This window comes from Somniosus microcephalus, chromosome 3, assembly GCF_052327205.1.
Source record: "Somniosus microcephalus isolate GS21.2 chromosome 3, FLI_Smic_1.0, whole genome shotgun sequence".
Lineage (NCBI taxonomy): Eukaryota > Metazoa > Chordata > Chondrichthyes > Squaliformes > Somniosidae > Somniosus > Somniosus microcephalus.
Window position 1 is genome coordinate 346,157,345 of NC_140989.1, and position 13,974 is coordinate 346,171,318.

The window sequence follows — 13,974 nt, forward strand, 5'->3', positions numbered from 1 at the left end:
GGATGCACATTCTTGAAATGCTGAGAGTGAGAAGTAGTAATGCTTCAGGTTAAATCTACATATGAGTAAAGGTAATTTTCTAAATTCTAGACTATGTACAAAGCAATATAGAAAGCCTTCAAATTACAGAATGTTAGCCTAGAAATTGGATTGTGCCTGAATTGGGGTGCAATCCCGGTGCAGTGAACGCTGCAGGCGCCGAATAAGTCCGGCAGCAGGATCACAGCAAATCAGCCTGCCAGCCTCATTAGGATAGTAGCAACGAGCTGCAGGCAGCATTCGCAGCCCCCAGAGGCAACTCGCTGGCTGTCGCAGGGGGCAGCAAAATCGGCTGGTTCAGATGCCGGCTGAGGTCCTCGGGGGTGGATGGGGGGGAGACTGGGTGAGCGGTGGCCGACAGCGGCCCACAGTTTTAATGTGGCGCTGGGAGGAGCATTCTTGCTCCTCCTGGCTCCACAGTAAGGTAAGTAAGAAACTTAAAACTTACCTTTTCGGGTGACAGCCTCCAGCGGTCCCTTTAAGGGCTGCTGAGCCTCTGTTGTAGTTATTCGCAGTCCAGTTTGGCAAAGGGGCCTGAAACAAGCATTGGGTCCAATGCGTATGAAACTCGGGGGCCTCATGCCAGTTTCAGGTGCGTGCCCTGGATACCTACTGAGCAGGCCTAACCAATACAGTGCGCACACATCACCCACCCGATTGGACCCTTTGGATCCTGTTTTATGCCTATAATAAAATGGGCACAGCACAATCCAATTTCTAGGCCGTTGTTTCTTACTTTAAAGATGCCTCAGTGCAATGTAAACTAAAACTTTCTATAAAAGGATGAGAATATTGCATATGATTTATTAAGTGTGAAAAGAACAAGACATGATTATGAGAAATACTTGGGGTGAGGCTATGAACACCCCAAATTGACCGTTTCAGTCTGTACACGTTAAAATGTGTTTTGATAATTAAGTATAAACTAATAATCTGACCAGATTTAGTTGCAGACATCGAAGAATACCTATCTAGGTTTTTGGTTGGAGTTTTGTTAACTGAAGTACAGTTTGTGTCGCAGTAAAGCCGTTGTCTTTGCATTGTTTCATATGTTCATATGTGTATAATTTTTTTAAGTTTATAAAGCAACATTCTAAGAAATCATTTTATGAACTAGATTTGAATCTGTTAAATATTGATTGATTTTTGCCTTCATGACTGGCTTGAGAGTTTTGTATAAGGATCTAATGTTTGTTGGTCCACATTTCTGGGCATGTCAGCAAAATAAAATCCTTTTCCATCACAAGAATTTGTATTAATTGGATTAAGTATTATCACGGAGCAGCAACAAAATACTAACGCACCAGCTTTATGAATATGAGGGCCCCATATGTGCGAGCATGAAGAGCGCATGTGTACTGGATCCGTCAATAATCCTTCTCAATTCTGAACCAGTTAATGAGATTCAGATTATAGCATATATAAGATATGAAAAAAGAGTTTGTTAGATATTAGTAACTATTTTTGTGAACTTTATATTGTTTGTTGCAAATGTGGAATGAACATTGCAAGTGGTAATGCAATTATAAATGATTTCATACCAAAGTAATAAAGTGTGCAACTTGGGTAATAAAATAATGAAATGGACTTTAATTCAATTAACTAATGTTGGTATTATGAAATAAAACCGGTACTGTAGCCTTCTGAATGCAAAAAAGCATTTTTAGCTTTTACAAATATATCCCATTTTAAAATAAATCTTTACTAAACTGATTTTCTATAACATCGCTGCCATAAATTATGTGAAGTAGAATTAATGAAATGTGTGGAACAAATGTGTGTAGATATAAACTGAAGACTAAAATTCCACTACAATCCTCAACCGTCAAATGTGTGTGAAAATGCTTAAGTCGCACATTGGGAATAGCAGTCTAAAGGTACTAACCAAACTGCAATAAGGCAAACCTCTTAATAGTCAATTGTGAGTAAAATTTCAATCACATTCACATACTTATATGTGTGTCATATGGATTCTTCTCTGATGAATATCTTGAAACTTTCTAATATCAGCAGATATCTATATGGTTCACACTACTGTAATCTTGGGTGCTAATCTGGATCAGTACCTCAAACTGTTCCTTTAGATCATCTTGATTGGGTTATCTGGGATGGGAGAGGGACAGGTGGGAGGGAAACTAGTCAGGAAAGGGACTGCACCCCATTACCAAGAGTCAGCATCAGCAATGCTCCAAAAACATTTTTCACCAAGTTTCTCTATGCCCTTCTGACTTCAATGGAAATAAAAATCAGGGAGATGTAAAACAAGCTGCCGATTCACTATCAAATGTTTTACACTATGGCACAATGTCAAAATCACCCCCATAGTTCCATAGTCAACGGTCACTCTCTAGCTATTCATCCAAGTGGCCATTAACAATGAGTGTGGACTGGATTACATCCTAGGGTCTTGAGGGAAGTGGCGGTAGGGATTGTGGATGCATTGGTAATAATTTTCCAAAACTCCCTGGACTCGGCAAAGGTCCCGGCAGACTGGAAAACTGCTAATGTAACACCCTTATTTAAAAAGGGCAGTAGACAGAAGGCTGGAAACTATAGACCGGTTAGCCTAACATCTGTGGTAGGTAACATTTTGGAGTCCATTATTAAGGAGACAGTAACAGGACATTTGGATAATCATAATTTAATAGGACAAAGTCAGCATGGTTTTATGAAGGGGAAGTCATGTTTGACAAATTTGCTGGAGTTCTTTGAGGAAGTAACATATAGGGTGGATAAAGGGGAACCAGTAGACGTAGTGTATTTAGACTTCCAAAAGGCATTTGATAAGGTGCCACACAAAAGATTATTGCTTAAGATAAAAAATCACGGGATTGGGGGTAATATTCTGGCATGGATAGAGGATTGGCTATCTAACAGAAGGCAGACAGTTGGGATAAATGGTTCATTCTCAGACTGGCAATCAGTAACTAGTGGTGTTCCGCAGGGGTCAGTGCTGGGTCCCCAACTCTTTACAATCTATATCAACGATTTGGAGGAGGGGACCGAGTGTAACATCAAAGTTTGCAGATGATACTAAGATGGGAGGGAAAGTAGTGAGTGAGGAGGACATAAAAAACCTGCAAGGGGACATAGACAGGCTAAGTGAGTGGGCAGAGATTTGGCAGATGGAATACAATACTGGAAAGTGTGAGGTTATGCACTTTGGCAGGAAAAATCGTAGAGCAAGTTATTATCTTAATGGCAAGAAACTGGAAAGTACTGAAGAACAAAGGGATCTGGGGGTCCTGGTGCACGAAACTCAAAAGGTTAGTATGCAGGTGCAGCAAGTGATTAAGGAGGCTATTGGAATGTTGGCTTTCATTGCTAGGGGGATAGAATATAAAAATAGGGAGGTATTGCTTCAGTTGTACAAGGTATTGGTGAGACCGCACCTGGAATACTGCGTACAGTTTTGGTGTCCATACTTAAGAAAGGACATACTTGCTCTCGAGTCAGTACAAAGAAGGTTCACTCGGTTAATCCCGGGGATGAGGGGATGGACATATGAGGAGAGGTTGAGTAGATTGGGACTCTACTCATTGGAGTTCAGAAGAATGAAAGGCGATCTTATTGAAACATATAAGATTGTGAAGGGGTTGGATCGGGTGGATGCGGGGAGGATGTTCCCGATGATGGGTGAAACGAGAACTAGGGGGTATAGTCTTAGAATAAGGGGCTGCTCTTTCAAAACTGAGATGAGGAGGAACTACTTCACTCAGAGGGTGGTAGGTCCATGGAATATGGTGCCCCAAAAAGCTGTAGAAGCTACATCATTACATAAATTTAAAACAGAAATAGACAGTTTCCTAGAAGTAAAGGGAATTAAGGGTTACGGGGACCGGGCAGGAATTTGGACATGAGTCTAGGTTCGGATCGGTCATGTCCCTGTGGGTAGCGGAGCGGGCCCAGGGGCCATGTAGCCTGATCCTGCTCCTATTTCGTGTGTCTAATTCTGTTAGATTCAGGAGATGGTTCTGTGATAGTGGATTGGCAGTTAGGATCAGATCAGCCATGATCTTATTGAATGGCGGAGCAGGCTCGAGGGGCCGATTGGCCTACTCCTGCTCCTATTTCTTATGTTCTTATATTCAAGCAAGAGGCACCACATCCAATCCTAATCCTGTCCTCACCCAGCGTCCACACACGTGCATTTCCAGGAACAATCATTGATCAGGAACAGGAGCCCTGTCCAATTTGGCTTTCCTAGCCGAGGGGTTCTCGGCCAGTTGAAGTGCTTTTACTTCCATCCTGGTTGAGATGAGGTAACTCAGCAAAGACTGTGGATTGAACCTAGAAAATTAATAGTCTGGTGGTTCAGCTGCTCACTGGATAAACCTGTTGAGCCAGTGGAGAAACTACCAAAAGGTATCTGTGTGTGCTGGGCTGGACTGTCGATTCTCTTGATCAAGAGGAATATATCAAGATCAATAGCATACAAGAGCTACATTGATGATCGTGCCTTTAACTTCGTAACATGTCCGAAGGTGCTTCACAGGAGTGTTATCAGACAAAACTTCGTACTGAGTCACATAAGGCGGTATTAGGACAGGTGGTCAGAGGTAGCTTTTAAGAAATGTCTTAAAGGAGGAGAGAATGGCGGTGAGGTTTAGGGAGGGAATTCCAGTGCTTGGGGCCTAGTCAGTTGAAGGCATGGCCACTAGTAGTGGGACGAAGAAAATTGAGGATGCACAAGAGGCCAGAATTGGAGGAATGCAGAGTTCTAGGAGGGTTATAGGGCTGGAGGAGTTCGGGGGAGAGCAGCAGCGGAGGAGGAGCCCGGCTTAAAAACCGGCGGCAGTTGCGAGGCCCGACCAGTTCGGGGGAGAGCAGCAGCGGAGGAGGAGCCCGGCTTAAAAACCGGCGCGAAGGCAGAGGCCCGACCAGTTCGGGGGAGAGCAGCAGCGGAGGAGGAGCCCGGCTTAAAAACCGGCGCGAAGGCAGAGGCCCGACCAGTTCGGGGGAGAGCAGCAGCGGAGGAGGAGCCCGGCTTAAAAACCGGCGCGAAGGCAGAGGCCCGACCAGTTCGGGGGAGAGCAGCAGCGGAGGAGGAGCCCGGCTTAAAAACCGGCGCGAAGGCAGAGGCCCGACCAGTTCGGGGGAGAGCAGCAGCGGAGGAGGAGCCCGGCATAAAAACCGGCGCGAAGGCAGAGGCCCGACCAGTTCGGGGGAGAGCAGCAGCGGAGGAGGAGCCCGGCTTAAAAACCGGCGCGAAGGCAGAGGCCCGACCAGTTCGGGGGAGAGCAGCAGCGGAGGAGGAGCCCGGCTTAAAAACCGGCGCGAAGGCAGAGGCCCGACCAGTTCGGGGGAGAGCAGCAGCGGAGGAGGAGCCCGGCTTAAAAACCAGCGCGAAGGCAGAGGCCCACCAAATCAACAGCAGAGGAGAGAGGTAAAAAGTAATCAGTGTGTGACGTCACCAGGGAGCAGGTAAGAGATTGGTTGGTGAGTATTTCTCTCTTTTCAATACAAGCTTGACTTCTGTGGTGTTAAATTTCTAGGGTCTCTGGTGTAGTGGGACAGTTGGTAAATAAAGCACCCTAGAGTATACCTGTAACTGGGGTATTGAATAAATGTTTTAATTAATTAAAGGAGTAAGTCATGGCAGGAGAGCTCAGACCCGTGTTCTGCTCCTCTTGCTCCATGTGGGAAATCAGGGACGCTGCCAGTGTCCCTGACGACCATGTGTGCAGGAAATGCATCCAGCTGCAGCTACTTGCAGACCGCATTGCGGCGCTCGAGCTGCGGGTGGATGAATTTTGGAGCATGCGCGATGCTGAGAGGCTCGTGGATAGCACGTTTAGCGAGTTGTTCACGCCTCAGGGTAGGGCAGCACAGGGGGTGACCATCAGGCGGAGCAACAAAGGCAGGCAGGTAGTGCAGGGAACCCCTGCGGACATCCCCCTTTCAAACAAGTATACCGCTTTGGATACTGTTGAGGGGGATGACTCACCGGGGGAAGGCAGCAGCAGCCAACTTCCTGGCACTGGGGGTGCTCCTGCTGCCCAGGAAGGGGGGAAAAAGAGTGGGAGAGCAATAGTGGTAGGGGATTCTATAGTAAGGGGAACAGATAGGCGTTTCTGTGGCCGTAGACGTGAATCCAGGATGGTTTGTTGCCTCCCTGGTGCCAGGGTCAAGGATGTCACTGAGCGGCTGCAGGGCATTCTGGAGGGGGAGGGTGAACAGCCAGTGGTCGTGGTCCACATTGGTACCAACGACATAGGTAAAAAGAGGGATGAGGTCCTGCATCAAGAATTTAGGGAGCTAGGTAACAGATTAAAGAGCAGGACCTCAAAGGTTGTAATCTCTGGATTACTCCCAGTGCCACGTGCTAGTAAGTATAGGAATGGGAGGATAGAGCAGATGAATGCGTGGCTAAAGAGTTGGTGTAGGGGGGAGGGTTTTACTTTCCTGGATCACTGGGCCTGCTTCTGGGAAAGGTGGGACTTGTACAAGTCGGACGGGTTGCACCTGAACCAGAGCGGGACAAATATCCTTGCGGGGAGGTTTGCTAGCACTGTTGGGGGGGGTTTAAACTAACTTGGCAGGGGGATGGGATACAGAGGGGAGCTGAAATAGGGGGGGATGTGCTGCCAATTATAGAGAAAAAAACAAGTCAGCTTGGTAGACAGGGCAAATATATAAGGGCAAGGCTGGATGGCATCTATTTTAATGCAAGGAGTCTTGCAAATAAGGTGGATGAACTGAAGGTGTTGATAAACACATGGGAGTATGATATTGTTGCTATCACGGAGACATGGTTGAGGGAAGGGCAAGACTGGCAGCTCAATATTCCGGGGTACAGAATCTTCAGGCGAGACAGAGGGGGAGGTATAAGAGGAGGGGGTGTCGCAATATTAATTAAGGAGTCAATTACTGCAGTAAGGAGGGATGATATATTAGCAGGGTCCTCTAATGAGGCCATATGGGTGGAGCTTAAAAACAAAAAGGGGGCAAGCACTTTGCTGGGAGTGTACTATAGGCCTCCAAACAGTCAGGGGGAGATAGAGGAACAGATATGTAGGCAAATCTCAGAGAAATGTGCAAATAATAGGGTAATAATAATGGGGGATTTCAACTTCCCCAATATTAACTGGGATAGTCAGAGTGTGAAAGGCTCAGAGGGTGTAGAATTCTTAAAGTGCATCCAGGAGAGCTTTTTGAGCCAGCATGTAGAAAGTCCTACAAGAGAGGGGGCGGTACTGGACCTAATTCTAGGGAATGTGGCCGGCCAAGTGGAAAAAGTGCTAGTAGGTGAGCACTTTGGTGATAGTGACCATAATATGGTAAGATTTAAGGTGGTCATGGAAAAGGACAGGGATGGGCCGGAAATAAAGGTTCTAAATTGGGGGAAGGCCGATTTTAATAGGATAAGGCAGGATCTGGCCAAAATGGACTGGGATCAGCTACTTGTAGGAAAATCCGCATCGGAGCAATGGGAGGCTTTCAGAAGGGAGATTGAGATCATACAATGGCAACATGTTCCCGTAAAGGTCAAGAGTGGTTCCAAAAACCACAGGGAACCTTGGATGTCAGGGGATATGCGAGAATGGATTAGGAAAAAAAGGAGGGCTTTTGGTAGATACAAAAGGCTAAAGACGGAGGAAGCCCTAGAGGAGTACAAAAAGTGCAGGGGGATACTTAAAAAAGAAATTAGGAGATCAAGGAGGGGCCATGAAATAACACTGGCGAGCAAAATAAAGGAAAATCCGAAGATGTTTTATAAGTATATTAAGGGTAAGAGGATAACTAGGGAAAAAATAGGGCCCATTAGGGACAAAAGTGGCAATCTGTGTGTGGAGCCGGAAGATGTAGGAGGGGTTCTAAATGAATTTTTTGCATCTGTTTTCACTATGGAGAAGGTCGATGTAGACATAGAAATAGGGCGGGGGGACTGTGATATGCTCGAACATATTAACATCGAGAGGGAGGAGGTATTGGCGGTTTTAGCAGGCCTAAAAATGGATAAATCCCCAGGCCCGGATGAAATGTATCCCAGGCTGCTGTGTGAGGCAAAGGAGGAGATTGCGGGGGCTCTAACACATATATTCAGGACCTCCCTGGCCACAGGGGATGTGCCAGAGGACTGGAGAACCGCTAATGTAGTACCATTATTCAAGAAGGGTAGTAGGGAAAAACCGGGGAACTACAGGCCAGTGAGCCTAACATCAGTGGTAGGAAAATTATTGGAAAAAGTCCTGAGGGACAAAATTTGTCTCCACTTGGAGAGGCAAGGATTAATCAGGGATAGTCAACATGGCTTTGTCAAGGGAAGATCATGTCTGACTAATTTGATTGAATTTTTTGAGGGGGTGACTAGGTGTGTGGATGAGGGTAACGCAGTGGATGTGGTATACATGGATTTCAGTAAGGCCTTCGATAAAGTCCCGCACAGGAGACTGGTCAAGAAGGTAAGAGCCCATGGAATCCAAGGTGCCTTGGCACATTGGATACAAAACTGGCTTAGTGGCAGAAAGGCAGAGGGTGATGGTCGAAGGTTGTTTTTGTGACTGGAAGCCTGTGGCCAGTGGGGTACCACAGGGATCGGTGCTGGGTCCCTTGCTGTTTGTGGTCTACATTAATGACTTGGATATGAATGTAAAGGGTATGATCAGTAAGTTCGCGGATGATACAAAAATTGGTAGGGTGGTAAATAGCGAGGAGGGTAGCCTCAGTCTGCAGGACGATATAGATGGGTTGGTCAGATGGGCGGAACAGTGGCAAATGGAATTTAACCCGGAAAAGTGCGAGGTGATGCACTTTGGGGGGACCAACAAGGCAAAGGAATACACAATGAATGGAAAGACCCTAGGCAAGACGGAGGGTCAGAGGGATCTGGGTGTGCAAGTACACAGATCCCTGAAGGCGGCGGAACAGGTGGATAAGGTGGTAAAAAAGGCATATGGGATACTTGCCTTCATTAGCCGAGGCATTGAATATAAGAGCAAGGAGGTTATGATGGAGCTGTATAAAACACTGGTTAGGCCACAGCTGGAATACTGTGTGCAGTTCTGGTCGCCACACTACAGGAAGGATGTGATCGCGTTAGAGAGGGTGCAGAGGAGGTTCACCAGGATGTTACCAGGGCTGGAGCGCTTCAGCTATGAAGAGAGACTGGGCAGATTGGGTTTGTTTTCCTTGGAGCAGAGGAGGCTGAGGGGGGACATGATTGAGGTGTACAAAATTATGAGGGGCATAGATAGGATGGATGCTGAGCAGCTTTTTCCCTTAGTAGAGGGGTCAATAACTAGGGGGCATAGATTCAAGGTAAAGGGCGGGAGGTTTAGAGGGGATTTGAAAAAGAACTTTTTCACCCAGAGGGTGGTTGGAGTCTGGAACTCACTGCCTGAAAGGGTTGTGGAGGCAGAAACCCTCACAACATTTAAGAAGCATTTGGATGTGCACTTGAAATGCCATAGCATACAAGGCTACGGGCCAAATGCTGGAATATGGGATTAGATTAGACAGGGCTTGATGGCCGGCGCGGACACGATGGGCCGAAGGGCCTCTATCCGTGCTGTATTACTCTATGACTCTATGACTCTACAGAGATAGGGAAGGGTGAGGCCATGGAGGGACTTGAAAACAAGGATGAGAATTTAAAATTTTTGGGGTTGCCGGATGGATGTCAGCGAGCACAGGGGTGATGGGTGAACGGGACTTGTTGCGAGTTAGGATATGGGCAGCAGAGTTTTGGATGAGCTCAACTTTATGGAGGGTGGAAGATGGGAGGCCGGCCAAGAGTAAGCAGTTCCTATTATAAATGCATATGTAGGAATTTATAATAGAAATTAAAAATAAGGATAGAAGATATGACTTTAATATAGGAACTAAAGTAAGTCTGCACCCCCCCAATTCAATTATTCCCCACCCACTAACCACATTCTACCTGCAGACTGCATTTGTTTTAGCTCCCTGAATGTAACTTTATGGGAGATTGACCAGTAAATTAAAAGTGGTACAATTTCCTGTCTGTCACCTCACACTTCCTGTGTCATATTTTGAGCATCACACTTTTTGAAGCTGAAGATTTTCTTGAGGGGGAGGCAGGGCTCCTCCTGGCCCACAAAGGGTGTTGAAAGAGCCACTTACTTTTGAGGAGCCGGCAGCTCCTGCCTCCTTTCCACTATCAAGTTTCCCAGCCCCGGTAAACCTGTGCAGCAGCAGTAAATTTTAAATCAAGCTCCCAATTGCACTGTGGGAGCCCAGTTTAAATATGTTAATTAAATGTTCTGTCTCCACGACGGGACACTCAGACACCCCAATAACAGCTGGCGTAAAAAAGGCGGCGGATGCGTGTGTGGAGGGTTGGGGTCATGTTGCGCATGTTTCACTTTTTAATCTCCAACCCCCCACCCCACCCACCCTCTCCCATGTGCCGTGTGGGATTCATATCAAGGCCTATGTGTCTAAATATCCTGATAAACACTGAACATATTTTCCTTTTTTTTAATGCACTATGGGCCAGAAATTCGGGTCAGAGGCTTCCCGCGGGCGCAAGCCTCCGACCTGCACTTGCATAGTGCGCCTGCCGTTGTGCTGTGGGGCCGCGTGAGATTCCGATCCTGGGCCTCCTCCAGCTGCCGGCGCGCAGTGCTTGCGTATCCCAGGGGCGCAGTTAGTTTGCAGCGTCCCCTGGGATCACGTGGGCCATGGGGAGCCAATCGGAGCAGGGAATCTCTATTCATAGATTTGACAGGAAGACCTGTCAAATCTATCAATAGAGATCGGCCCCAAAACCTAACTATAACTTCAAATAAAAAAATTTTTAATCACATTTTTAAAATAACTATAAATTACATAAAATAACTATTTTAAACAATAATTTAAATTTTTGAAAAAATTAATTACAGTTTTTAAAGGGGCTAAAGATAAACTTACCTTTCTTTAAAGTATTTAAAAATAATAAACCTGTGGAAAAAATGTTTTAATTTTACTTAATTCACCACTTACCTTGTTAAAAGCAGGCCTTGCGCCTGCTTTTTTCACGCGCAGCTGCTAGGGACTTACCCGCCCGGAGAAACCTACAAAAAAAAAATCAGAAGTTTCAGGCGTACGCGCTGCCTCTCCGGCGCACGCATTTGACCTGTGAACCCCTTCCTTCAAGGAAATGGAAGTTCTGGTTTCCAGCGCATGCGCAGTGCATGCACGAAACTAGCACTTTCATTGGCCCTACGCGTGAGTACACAGCGCGTACTCACCCGTGGGGACCCAAATTTCTGACCCATTAGGTGATGTAAAATGAGCATCTGGAGACGACTAATAAGGACAGATGTCTCAATAACACTTGCATTTATATGATTCCTTTAATGTAGAAAAATTTCCTAAGGAGCTTCACAGAGGTGTAGGTAAACAGACATCAAGAGATAATGCACTGTTGGCAGAGTCACAGAGAATGCTGTTCATGACTTTGACTAAGGCTGTTTAGTTGCTGTGGAAAGGGTAGAAGCTTGATTAGAGGGATTCAAGCAGGAACTTGTGTGAGAGGTGGGCACAGAACGGCAAAGTCAAGGGCCTTGGAAATAAAGGGAGGTTGGTGAAAGGTCAAGTGTGGATTTTTTTGAAGAGGCAAGGTGATGGCGGTGGTTTTGAAAATTAGGGGGACAGCGCCTGAGGAGAGCGAGCCATTAGCAACATCAGCTCTCACGAAGGCCAAGAAGGGAAGTTGGGTGGTCAGAAGTTTAGAGGGAATGGGATCGAGGGAACAGGTGGTGGGTTTCGTGGATGAGATGAACTTGGAGAGAGCATGAAGGGAGATGGGAGATAAACCAGACAGAGAAAGAAACAGGAATTCAGGGCTAGGGTGGGAGGGGGGAGGTTTGGCTTGGTGGGCAAGGAGAAGGCAGAAAAGCATCACAGGTTGCTGAATAAATGGACTATTTTGGTGATGAAGAAATATATAAGCTCCTCCCGCTTGTTAGAGGTGAGGGTGTAGGTGGCAGGGGAGAGGAGCTTAAGGAATTGGTTGGTAGTAGAGAAAGAGGGCTCATCTTTGCCCGCCAAGATGATTCTAGAGTAGAGACTAAGGCCTGGCAGATAGGGCGATGGATGGCTGAACCAGTTTTGCCTGAGGTACACTAAAGTTTGCGCCCTTTGGATTTGAGTGAGCAAAGATGGGACAGTAACCAGAGAACAACCCAGATGGGAGATGGTGAAGGTTTTCCTGGGGATAGAATCAAAGGTGGAGGTGCGGGAGTGGTTGAGCAAGTCAACAGCTGCAGCGGTCCTGTGGCGAATGAAGGGCCAATGTCTAGGCAGCTAGCAGTCTGAACGTGCAGTTATAAGTGACTCTCTCAAAATTGTGAGTGCAGACAGCACAAAAGAGTCTGGAGAATTCATGCTGAGCTGCCAAGTGTTAGGCTCAAACCCTTCTCGCATGCTCCATGATCCCTGGTTCAACACATTTTAGCAAACACTATATTTGCACTTCTGTATAGTTCGTAGAAAAACTACGACAGAGCAAATTAAGGGATAACATTCGTTTATACTTAGAAGATAGGGGCTGATCAAGACTAACAAGTTTGTTAAAAGGCAGGTTGTACTTCAGTAGCTTAATTCAAATTACTGTGTGTAGACAAAGGGAATACAGCAGATGTGATATATTTGGACTTTCAAAATTTTTTTTGATAAAATGCCGCACAAGAGATTTGTTGTAAAGATTGAGGCCCAAGTTGCTAACGGTAAGGTGGCTCATACAGGATAGATAAATGGGAATTCATACATCTTGGAAAATGAAAAGAGAATGGAAATATATCCTGTTGCAATTGAGTGGAGGACCACTAGGGGTGTGATCTTTAAAAGTAGGACTAAAGCTGTAAAATGGACACATGGGATTGTGGAGATTGTCGATAGGGACGTTGATATAAAAGCAAGTGGGTGGTGATGAATCTACGAGACTCTGGAGCAATGGGGGGCAATTCACATTTACAAGGAATGAGAGAATATAGCTTTGTTAAAACACTGGAGCAGCAAAGGTTAAGGATGGATTTCATTGTAGTATCCAAAGTTTTGAACAGGTTAGAGATGATAAAAAGTGAAAGATTATTTCTATTGGTTTGTGAATTGGCAACAAGGGGGTATGAATTTAGGATTAGTACTGGAAATATAAAGGGAGTGGTTAAAATAAATTCCTTAATGTAGTATTATTACAATATATAATACATTTTCATAAATAGCTATTGAAGCTGACTCTGCCACAACATTTCAGCGGGAATTAAATTAACACTTGAAGGAGAATATTAAAAGATAAAAGAAGGGGAGGATTGGGAACTTAATATTCCTGGCTACAAGGTATTCAGGAAAGATAGCGAAGGAAAAAAAGGAGGGGGTGGCAGTATTTATCAAAGAAACTATTATAGCACTGGAGAGGGATGCTGTAGTTGAGGGGTCAAAGACAGAATCTATTTGGTTAGAATTAAAGAACAATGGAGGAGCTATTATGCTACTGAATGTATACTATAGGCCACCAAATAGTGGGAAGGAGATAGAGGAGCAAATTTGCAGGCAAATTACAGAAAGATGCAAGAACTACAGGGTAGTGATAATGACTGGAATTTTAATCTGGAGGCGGGGGAGTCTAGAAAGAGGTCGGGAAACTGGGAGAATGGGTTTCCCGCAGTCCCTGCCCAATTTAACGGCAGGACCTGATTAACATTTTAAATATCTGTTTCCCACCCGCACCCAGCCAGATGGAGAGAAGGGAGGGAGGAATCGGGGTGGGGTAGTCAGGGGCTGGAGGAGGATCGGGGCTAGAGGAGGATTGTGGGGGTGGTCAGGGTCCGGAGGAGGATTGTGGGAGTGGTCGGGGACCAGTGGGGGATCGGGGCCAGAGGGGGATAAGGGTTGTGGTCGGGGGCCAGAGGAGAATCAGGGTGGTGGTCGGAGGCCAGAGGACGATGGGGGCTGGAGGGGGAATGCCGCCGGGAAGGTGATCAGGGGCCA

The 13,974-nt window shown here is 46.1% G+C and overlaps 1 protein-coding gene across 3 annotated transcripts in view; it reads left to right on the forward strand.

Annotated features, from left to right (window-relative positions):
* abca4b (ATP-binding cassette, sub-family A (ABC1), member 4b) overlaps positions 1-13,974 on the forward strand; it is a 187,505-nt gene that overhangs the window by 6,091 nt on the left and 167,440 nt on the right. The gene's annotated exons all lie outside the window — the stretch shown is intronic.